General features: G+C 50.3%; 1 pseudogene; it reads left to right on the forward strand.

Moving 5' to 3' along the window:
* Positions 1-16: 16 nt before the first annotated feature.
* LOC119887716 lies at positions 17-11,679 on the forward strand (annotated as a pseudogene).
* The last annotated feature ends 5 nt before the right edge of the window (positions 11,680-11,684 follow it).

The raw sequence follows: 11,684 nt of genomic DNA on the forward strand, positions 1-11,684 counted from the left end.
TCCACCATAGCGTGAGTGTATCTCTATCCATGTTGGCCAGGCTGGTGTCCAGATGGGCAACAGCTGCTGGGAGCTGTACTGCCTGGAGCATGGCATCCAGCCTGATGGCCAAATGGCTGCTTGGAAGAGCCACAACAACGTCTCGGGTTACGTATGTAACCCTTGTTCCCCGAGAAGGGGAACGAGACACTGCGTCGGTGACGACACTATGGGAACGCCCCTGGGCGTGGCAGGGCTGAACTATGAATGAAACTACTCCAGTCCTATTGGTGTTACTAGAACGGTAGTGTGTGACGGCGTAACCGGAGGGGGTATATAAGCACGCACCGACGCAGTGTCTCGTTCCCCTTCTCGGGGAACAAGTGTTACATACGTAACCCGAGACGTTCCCCTTCGAGGGAACTTGAACTGCGTTGGTGACGACACTATGGGAACGAGATACCCACTTAGGCCGCACCGAAACCCCGCCTGCCCCCAGCGTGCAGAACCTGACGGCACGACTAGGAAGAGCGCACGGGTGCCGGGTGCAGAAGGCAGGTCCAGACTGTAAAACCGGATAAAAGTGTGAGGGGTGGCCCAGCCAGCCGCGTCACACAAATCCTGGAGTGACGCCCCTGCGAGGAGGGCCCTAGAAGCCGCCATGCCTCGAGTAGAGTGCGCCCTTACGGCCATAGGTGAAGGCAAACTGCGCACCTGATAGGCCAGGGAAATAGTCTGAACGATCCAGTTGCTGATGGTGTGTTTTTTTTTTTTTTTTTTTTTTTTAAACCTGTCCTGCCCAGCAGCCTGGTATAGAGTATAATGACCTGGATACCATATTGTGCCAGACAGATTTTACTTTAACAAGAGAGTATTAAAATACTCCTTTGTCTGTTTTATTTTTATTTAATTATGTATTGATTTGTCACCGGGCCGGACAGGGGGGCAGACACGGGGATGGGGGGCACAAACAGACAGCACAGAGAAAGGACAACACCTGCAAGAGAAGGGGGAAAGGGGGATGGAGGGTGGGGACAACAGGGAAAAGCTGTGGGAAACACCAATTGCAGAAAGCAACGAAACCTGCAAGAGAACAGAGAGGGGGGCTTGGGGAGGAGAAAAACAACAACAAACAAACACAACAAAAAAAAACAATAAAAATAATAATAGTAATAGTAAAAGAAACCAGCCGAACAGCAGCAATAAACAGCTGACATATTAATGACATATTAAGACAACTAAGAGAACAATGAAAACAAGAAACAGTCACACACACTAAATAAGCAACACAACACAGCCACGAGAGCTGGAATAATAATTAATTTAAATAAGTAACTGAAAGAAAGGCATCAGGAATAATTCTACCAGGGACAACCTAAGTTTGTTTGTGTCTGTGTGGGTGAATGTGTCTGTATGTGTGTGTATGTACATGTGTGTGCGCATAAGCCTGTTAAAGAATGTAGTTGTTAGAGAGAGTGGGACGCCACGACTGTAACAGGCAGGCAAGAACCCCAGTAGCCAATAGGGGTGGAAGAAAGAAAAAGAATAAATCAAATCAAAAAAAACAAAGACTCCCAGATGCACCGCGATGCAAACGCAGAAGACCCCGACCCAAATGCCAGTTGACAACGTAATGCCGACGGAACGCAAAAGAGGAAGAGCAGCGCCCGGACCGACCGCGGCGCAGACACAACATAGACCAGTGGCCTCCCCCATCCAGCACCCCACCGCCGCGCAGCAAACAACCACAATGCCCAAATGCCACGCAATCATCAACACCAATGCACAAGTGACGAGCCCAACGCGCACACTGCGCGAGCACGGCGACACCCATGCCCAGCAGCCCCCCGCGAATCCCGCGTGCGAGGTCGGGCAAATGAGAGAGCAAACGGAACAACACGACAGCGAAAGCCAGCGGAGAGAGACACCAGCAGCAAGTCCCAGCCCGGCAGCAAACGCGCCGCACAGGTCACCGTGCACCCGCCAATAAAAGTCCACCGTCCCCCCAACCGCCGGAAAAAACTAAGGCCGCCGGCGCCAGCCGACATCCCCCATGCCCAGCGCGGCCCCCGGCCGCCATGCAACACCAGCCAAACCAGCAACGAGGCAAAATCAACTAGCTCAGCTGCATGCCACCAACAACCCACCCATCCATCAAGGGCCGAGAACTCCAGGCACAAACCCAGAACAAACCGGAGCACAGCCCTGCCCCGCACCCACACTGCACATCCCGAAAACTAACTATATACCTCAGTATCCAGAGGGGTCCAACAACTGGCCGACAGAGAAATGGGCAAGCACGGATCCGAGGCCAACGAAGCAAAACAGGAACGCAAACAGGTCCCTCCAAGCCAATGAGGAGATGCCTCCCCCGGACTCCAACGCACAAACTAAACGCCCAGCAGCCATCCAGAGACCCTGCCCAGGGAAAAAGTATAATACATCAAGATGCATCGATAATCGCCCCACAATCCCACCGCAGACCCCCACCCCCAGAAGCCAGGACACCCTGCGACCCCCCAAAGCGCAAAGGACCCCAGACCGCATGTCCAGGGGGAAGCTGTACCCCGCCCCAAGGAAGAACAGCAGAAAGCCGTGCCGGGAAGCTCGCTACCGCCAGGGAGCGATAACGCGGGAGAACCAGGCCAACGGTCCCCCAGCCCAGCCAGAGGCATCCCTCCCTACAGTGCAGCCAGTGACAGCAGCCCCCGAGGCCGATCTCATCCCCGGACAGGGGCCCAGCCCCCCCAGTCAAGCACCCCCAAGGAGGAGCACCAAAACCTACCCCGACAGCACCGGTCATGCGCCCCAGAGACTCCCGAATGCCCCCACCGTGAGAGAGCTGGCAGGGGAAGCAGCGGGAGCCTCACCTCTGCCGAAGAGGGCCCAGGCGAGGAGAGGAGACAACGGGCCCCCAGGCCCAGGGACACACCACCCGCCCAGAAATGAGCAAAGGCCACAAGCCCGAGTCCGCAGAACCCTAGGCCAAGGGCGGGCCCCCACGCCAGGGGAGCCCCGACCCCCCCCAGCCCACCCCAGATCAGGCAAGGCCGCCACCAACCCCACAGCACCCCCAACGCCCGGGGCTCCAGGGGTAGGACACGAGGCCAATGAGAATCTCTCCCACTCCTTCAACCCCTCTGCCTGCCTCTGTAAATGTATTGTTTTGTGTTGGATGCATGTCATGGATTGTGAAGTGTTGTATGGTGGAGTGAAGATAAGGTGTGTGGTAACTAAGGTGCAACTAAAATTGGAGGGTAGTTGTGACACAGGCACCCCACAACTGTCAGGTAGTGGAGCCTCCCATCGTGCCCCTCCCACCCCCCAAGCCCTCTGTGTCTAATGTGTAATTAAAATTGAGGGGCAGGCAGTGAGGGAGGAAGAAGTGCGAGGCCGCAATAAAGCAGCCCCACCCCCCAAACGCCCTGCAGGCTGCCCGTCCCCCAGGATCCTAAGGGTGTATGTTGTGAGACATGACCAAAGGGGAAAGGTGAAGGAGGTCATAGGGAGGCTAGAAGACCAGATTCCTGACTGGCCCCATCATTTATTCAGTCCCGTCCCCCACCCCCCTAAGCAGGAGGACGCCAGGTCCCTCCAGCCCAGGGCTTATAGCAAGAGCCCCTCTAGCACCGGTAGCACCCCAGAGTCAGTGACAACCCCGCCCATCCCCAGGACGGGCCCAGGGGGCCCAGCCCCCCCAGCGCGCAGACCCGCCCCAGACCCAGAGGCTCCAAAGCCCCGTGCCCCAGACCCCCACACACTCCCGAGGCAGGTCAGTGCAGCCCCAACCCAAAGTCCAACAATCCCCCGTCCTCGCCGGGGCCCCTCCGGCAGCCCCACTGCTAACCCCTCACCTCACCGCTCCCCCACAATCAGCAGCACTCCGAGCACCACCAGCCCCCAAGGGAGCAGGTCCGGGCAGCAAGGACCCCACCCAAGGATAGAACGGCCCAACAGCCCAGATCCGAAAGTCGGCCCACACCCAGGAGGCAATGCCACTCAGGCCAGGTCAGGCCAGAAGACCCCCACCCCCGCTCCCTTCCCTCCCTAGCAGCGAAGCATCCCACACACAAACCCCCACCGTCCCCAAAGAAAAGAGACAGCAATCACCCCGCGACAGCAGCAACAGCCCCTCAGCCCTAGGGAGTCAGCAGATGCAAATAGCCCCTAGGACTCAACACGACCACACTCCAGAGGGCCGCGACGCGACTGCAAGCAACCATCGACACACCCCAAAGCACAATCCCTCCATACACAGGATCCCGGCACAACCACCAAGCATCCAGTCCGGGCACTAAAATCCAGAGGAGACACCCCCCAACCAGCTCAAAAAGGACCAGCCCGCACCCCCAACCCACCCCGTCAACCCCTTCTTCCCGGTCCCCCACCCCTCCAACAACCAGTCGCCAGACCCCTCAGAGAACCGAAATGCAATTATCAGGATGCACAGCATGCACACAGGACAGAGCCGCACACCAGCCCAGTCCCGGCCCGCACCCGATGCCCCCAACCCCCGACAAGCACGCAAGCCAATAATGACCTACAGATGAGCCAATCAACACTACCCCGCTACCAATCTAACTAGCGGCACACAACAGCCAAGTAATGCGCTGCGCAGGAGAGATGCCAGCCGGCGCAAACCGCCCCCATCCCCCCCGCAGCCAGAGAGACCACAGACCCCACCCACGGCTACACCGTGACCCACGCCGCACGTTCACCACCAGACCGAAACCCACCACAAGCATCCCCCCCCACCAACCTCCACCGCCATGCCCGCCGCCCGCCCCCTCCCCCCAACCCGGACCCACACACAGGGAGGCAGCCAAGCACCGAGCGCCACCACATCCGCACAGCGCGCGAGTCAAATCACCACCCGCGCACCGATACCAACAACCTCGCGACACCTAAGCAGAGTGGCTACCCACCCCGCAGCAGCGGCACGCCGAATACAGGGCAAACACCGGTCCCCCCGTCAAGCCCGCGCCCTAGGCAACCCGAGCGCCGCCCCCCCCCCCCCCCCCCCCCCCCCCCCCCGCAACTCTGTATAAGTTGTAGATTGGGATTTGTAGTCATTCTAAAGGTATTTTTTGCTGATGGTGTGTTTAGAAGCGGGGAGCCCAGCCTTGGGGGACCCGAAACACACCAGCAACTGGTCTGCTTTCCTCCACCGGGAAGACCTCAGGTGTAAATACTCAGTGCTCTGACAGGCAGAGCAGATGAAGTCTCCCGTCCTCCGCCGTCACATGAGGTGGGGATGAAACGCCTGCAGCACCGTGGACCCTGCCAGGGAAAAAGGCCTCAGCCATTCCGGCACCCTTGGCGATCTCGCGTTGTGATCCCCAGGATTGGAGCCGCCGCGACGCCTCAGCGACCGCGGGCCTGTGCCACGAGGGAGCGCATCCGACCATCCTCTAGGAAGAGAGCCGCTCGAGACCTCAGCACCCTCAGGGGCAGGGCCTCGCAATGGTCGCAGGCAGCCCCCTCGAGAGCCGCCTGAGCATGCTACATCCCCAGGCATGACGCACATCCCATGGGTATCACCTTGGTGATGAAACGCTCACAAGGGAAGACACACTGTCGGAATCGCTTTGACATGATCTTCTGCTGCTCGTCTCGATGTCAGGTAGGAAAATGGAGCTTCCAAACATAGAGTGCCAGTGCCTGCTGAATAGAAAGAAGCTAATGTCCTATGTGCCGGCGTGCTTATATACCTCCTCCGGTTACGCCGTCACACACTACTGTTCTAGCAACACCAATAGGATTGGAGTAGTTTCATTCATAGTTCAGCCCTGCCACGCCCAGGGGCGTTCCCATAGTGTCGTCACTGACGCAGTTCAAGTTCCCTCGAAGGGGAACTCCACCTCCACCTTCTTCAGTGAGACCTGCAACGGGAAGTACATTCCCAGAGCCATCTTTGTCGACCTGGAGTCCACGCTTATTGGTGAGTTTTAGTATAGTTGCTTCAGGCCTCGGGACAAACAAGAAATCAGTAGCATCCTGCAGTTTAACATTCTTTTCATTGGACTAAATTACATAGGAGCTGTTGTTGAGGAGTTAAAGATCTTGCTCGACCGCTGTTGAACGATTGATGGAAGCTGATAGTTTAGTTTGGAAACACTTTCAGTCTAACTTCAAAAGTTAGAGCTAAGAACCACCTTTTAGTTAATTTTATTCAGATTTAAGGAAAATACTAAAGGGTTGAGAGAAGGAAGCTGTAAAACTGTAAAGATTAAACTAGGTGTATATTACCTGTATTAACTAATAAGTCAGACAATGGATTTCATAGCTGTGATGAATCTAATTTAATTTCAAGTTTGCAAGACAGCTTTAATTTTTGTTTATGTAACTGTGGCCACACCCACTTTAGTTTGAATCAACCAATCAGATTGTTTTTGGCTCCAGAGCCAGATTATTTATCTATAGGTGCTTTTCTTTATTCTAACCTGTCTCCCTGCTTCCCTCACACGCGTCTCTTCCTCACATCTTGAGGGGAAGATGATTTTACATACATTTTTCAAATGTAGCTGCATTTTTCACATTGCTGTGTAAGAATGTACATGCATGTCGACTGTATTGTAAAATAAAATACAAACAGCTGCTTTGTTTGATGCCACAACATATGATCCTATATTCTAAAGTGTTAGATTTTCCACACATCTCACCATGTAACTGTGTTCTGTTTTATTATTTGTAGACATGTGGAGGTGAGGTATTTATACGTGATGCCACTTGATAAACGGCTCACAGTGCATTCAAATGCTCCTCGGATAGCCCCATTTTCTGAGTTGTGAAGTCATCAAATCAGCATACTACAAATGTGTTGGATAAGTATTATTGGAGCATATAAGCAACACGCAGACATCTTGTTCAATTCAATTAAATTTTATTTATATGGCACCAAATCACAACAACAGTTATCTCACAGCGCTTTTCATAAAAGAGCAGGTCTATACCATACTCTGTGATGTTATTTACAGAAGCCCAACAATTCCCACCAAGAGCAAGCACTAGGCAACAGAGGCAAGGAAAAACTTCCTTTTAAGAGGCAGAAACCTCGAGTAGAACCATGGCTCAGGGTGGGCGGCCATCTGCTTCGACCGGTTGGGGGTGAAGGAGAGAGAGAGAGCGAGAGAGAGAGAGAGGGCAAGAGATGAACAGAGAGAAAGAGGGCAGGAGAGGAACAGAGAGAAAGAGAGAGGGATGGAAGGAGAAGAGGGGAGGAGGCAGCCTACACAATATACACACAGAGGTACAGACAGTAAAGGTGATGTTGCTATAGACTAAATGACTAAATGAAAAATGGTATAGATATTATAGTAGTGTTAATGATAATAATCGTAATGTAATGATTATACGTAATAACAATAATAACAATAGGACTAGTAACAATAGTTGTTGTAGCAGAGGGTGTCGAGCAGGAACACGGGGCAGCAGGTGACTCGCAGCCACAGATCCAGACTCCACAGCTCCAGAGCCAGAAGCACCTGCAGGAAGTGATAGGAGGAGAGAGGAAGGGACGAGAAAGCACAAGACTACCGGAAAGGGGAGAAGTTGAGTTAGTAACATGCAATAATGGGATGAGGTTGCATACAGAGGCAGAGAACGTAGAGGAGAGAGGAGCTCAGTGCATCATGGGAAATCCCTCGGCAGTCTATGCCTATAGCAGCATAACTAAGGGATGGTTCAGGAGTCACCTGAGCCAGCCCTAACTATAAGCTTTATCAAAGAGGAAAGTCTTAAGCCTACTCTTAAATGTGGAGATGGTGTCTGCCTCCTGAACCCAAACTGGAACCTGGTTCCACAGGAGAGGAGCTTGATAGCTGAATGCTCTGGCTCCCATTCTACTTCTGGAGACTCTAGTAACCACAAGTAACCCTGCATTCTGGGAGCGCAGTGCTCTGGTGGGGTAGTAAGGTACTATGAGCTCTTTAAGATAAGATGCTGCCTGACCATTAAGAGCTTTGTATGTGAGAAGAATGATTTTAAATTCTATTCTGGATTTTACTGGAAGCCAATGCAGAGAAGCTAAGACAGGAGAGATGTGATCTCTTTTCCTGGTTCCTGTCAGAACACGTGCTGCAGCATTCTGGATCAGCTGAAGAGTCTTAATGGACTTTTTCGAGCAGCATGATAATAAAGAATTGCAGTAATCCATCCTAGAAGTAACAAATGCATGGACTAGTTTTTCTGCATCATTTTTAGACAGGATATTCCAGATTTTCGCAATATTAAGTAGGTGAAAAAAGGCGGTCCTTGAAATTTGCTTAATGTGAGACTTAAACAACATGTCCTGATCAAAGATAACTCCAAGATTCCTAACGGTGGTGCTGGAGGCCAGGGCGATGCCATCAAGGGAAACTATATCTTTAGATAATGCATCACGGAGGTGCTTGGGCCCCAGAACAATAACTTCAGTTTTATCTGAGTTTAACATTAGAAAATTACAGGTCATCCAGGTTTTAACATCCTGAAGGCACATTTGAAGTTTAGCTAACTGATACGTTTCATCTGGCTTGATCGATAGATATAACTGAGTATGCTGAGTACTGCATAACAATGAAAGTTTATGGAATATTCCTGATAATATTGCCTAAAGGAAGCATATATAAAGTGAAGACGATTGGTCCGAGATCCTTGAGGAACTCCATGACTAACTTTGACGTGCATGGAGGACTCATCGTTAACATGAACAAACCGAAATCGATCTGATAAATAGGACTTAAACCAGCTTAGAGCGGTTCCTTTAATGCCAATGAAATGTTCCAGTCTCTGCAATAGGACCAGATGGTCAATGGTATCAAATGCAGCACTAAGATCTAATAAAACCAGTACAGTTCACTCTACGTGGACAGTAAACTAACCATTGTAACCATGTTACAAAGTACACGTTTGCAAAAGCAATATGTGATTTTGCACAAATCATACTGCATAGTGTTTTATGTCCCATGTATTTCTCTTTTTGCAATAAAGATTTAAAGGGGACCTATTATACTGCATTTTCAGGCTTTAGTAGTGTGACTCCTTTATGGTAGCCTTGCATGATTCAATGTTTTTCAATCATTTTCTGTCTTATACTAGCACTTTATGTAGGCCCTCATTTCAGCCTCTGTTTGAAACGAGCTGTAGATACTCCTGTCTCTTTAATCTCCGCCTCCAACTGAAACCCCACTGTCCCCTGATTGGCCAATGTCTGTTTACCAGAGTTCAGCGCCGACAAAATGAAGCAAAACATTTAGTTCATCGGAAACAGTGGTGCCTTTAACTAGAGGTCGCGGGGTACCTTGCGATACAATACACGATACATGGCTCACAATAATGAAAATATCACGATACAGCAATGCGATAATCGATATATCGCTAAACAATCCTAAAACGAAACATCACAAAATCTGTCTAACTATGAATACAAAATACCCTGAAAAAGTTCTATATTTATTTGCTGCAAATCCAAACTGTTAGAAAACAGCACACATTTTTCAGTCTATATTAATGAATGAAAAAAACTATTAAAAATTATTATTAAAATTTCTTCATAAAAAGCACATAAAAATGCAAATTCACTTAAGTTACTGATGTTTTTACTGCAACTACAAATTGCTGTGTACCACCTAAGTATAATATGTACATGACATAAAGTGCTATTTTTTATTTATTTTATGTATCGATATGATGTGCTGAAATATCGATACAGTATCATGGAAAAATGTATAACGATAGATTGCAGTATTGTTTTTTTGGCACACCCCTACCCATAACACCCCACTGTGTATGTGTAACTGCATTTTCCTTCCTATTTAAAACTGCTGTGTTTACAAATTTTCGCTCTTGATTGGTTAACACCTCGGACACTCCCACCAAACGGCAGAAAACATTCCTCGAAGGCCGATGCGTAACGTTCATACCATTTCAAGGAAACATGTCGTTCAATCAGAAAACGTTACAAACCGGTTTGAGATTGAACTCGCCACAGGTTGCCAGGAGGATGGGGCTGTGCGTTCACTTTGTGGGCGTGGATGGCATTCTGTGCCTGAAGCAAATTACTATATTGGAAAGCAGTTAGAAAAAACTGTTAAAACCACAGTATTAAGAACATTGGGAAATCTGAGGTTTTGTCACAGAGGGATTAATACTTGTACCTCATTTTTTGAAGCTTTTGACATGTTTAACATGAACATCAGACCATGTAGAGGAAAAACTAGAAAACTATTCCCCATACAGTATGCTAAAAAATTATCTCCCCTCTCTCTCTCTTCCAGATGAGGTTCGTACAGGCACATACAGCCAGCTTTTCCACCCCAAGTGGCTGATCTCAGGAAAGGAGGACGCTGCCAACAACTACGCCCGTGGTCACCACACCGTCGGAAAGGAGCACATTGACTCTGTCCTCGAGAAGATGCGCAGAGTGGTAAGAAGAGTAGCCGAAGGGTTTGGCTGCTTGGGGCAAAAATTAAAACACTTTTTCTTTCTTGAAGTCGTTAATAATGAAAGGCCAGGCTTTTAGCAGTTTAATAACATCCAGAAGATGTCATTAGTCATGCTGTCTGAGTGCAAAGAACCTTGTCAGCTGTTGATTTCAGAGTATGTGGTGATTTGTTGCTATCGTGAGATGACTGGAAACCACAATTTTAACTAATAGAACAAAATAGCAGTGTAATCTTTGAGTGAGTTAACCTTTTATAAACTCTCATTAGCAATCTTACACCTTTCTTTAACAGTAAATTTTACCTTTCTTGTTCAGTCTGACAATTGCTTCGGACTACAAGGTTTCCTGGTCTTCCACTCCTTTGGAGGAGGAACCGGCTCTGGCTTCACCTCTCTACTGATGGAGCGACTCTCTGTAGACTTTGGCAAGAAGTCCAAGCTGGAGTTTGCCATCTACCCAGCTCCTCAGGTGTCTACAGCAGTGGTGGAGCCCTACAATGCCATCTTGACTACCCACACCACCCTGGAGCACTCCGATTGTGCCTTCATGGTGGACAACGAGGCCATCTATGATATCTGCCGCAGGAACCTGGACATTGAGCGCCCGTCGTACACCAACCTGAATCGCCTCATCAGCCAGATCGTCTCCTCCATCACCGTCTCTTTGCGCTTTGATGGCGCCTTGAACGTGGACCTGACTGAGTTCCAGACCAACTTGGTGCCCTACCCTCGTATCCACTTCCCTCTTGCCACCTACGCCCCAGTAATCTCCGCAGAGAAGGCTTACCATGAGCAGCTCACTGTGGCTGACATCACCAACTCCTGTTTCGAGCCAGCCAATCAGATGGTGAAATGTGACCCGCGTCACGGCAAGTACATGGCCTGCTGCCTCCTGTACCGTGGTGACGTGATGCCCAAAGACGTTAACGTGGCCATCGCCAATATCAAAACCAAGCGCAGCATTCAGTTTGTGGACTGGTGTCCCACCGGCTTCAAGGTGGGAATCAACTACCAGCCTCCCACTGTGGTTCCTGGAGGAGACCTGGCCAAGGTGCAAAGGGCCGTGTGCATGCTGAGCAACACCACCGCCATCGCAGAGGCCTGGGCTCGACTTGACCATAAGTTTGACCTGATGTACGCCAAGAGGGCCTTCGTCCACTGGTACGTCGGAGAGGGGATGGAGGAGGGAGAGTTCTCTGAGGCCAGAGAGGACATGGCCGCCCTGGAGAAAGATACGAAGAGGTTGACGTTGACTCGTATGAAGAAAATGAAGATGGGGAGGA

This window comes from Micropterus salmoides, unplaced genomic scaffold, assembly GCF_014851395.1.
Source record: "Micropterus salmoides isolate LMB-PRFRI ecotype aquatic unplaced genomic scaffold, ASM1485139v1 Ms_hic_scaffold_428, whole genome shotgun sequence".
NCBI lineage: Eukaryota > Metazoa > Chordata > Actinopteri > Centrarchiformes > Centrarchidae > Micropterus > Micropterus salmoides.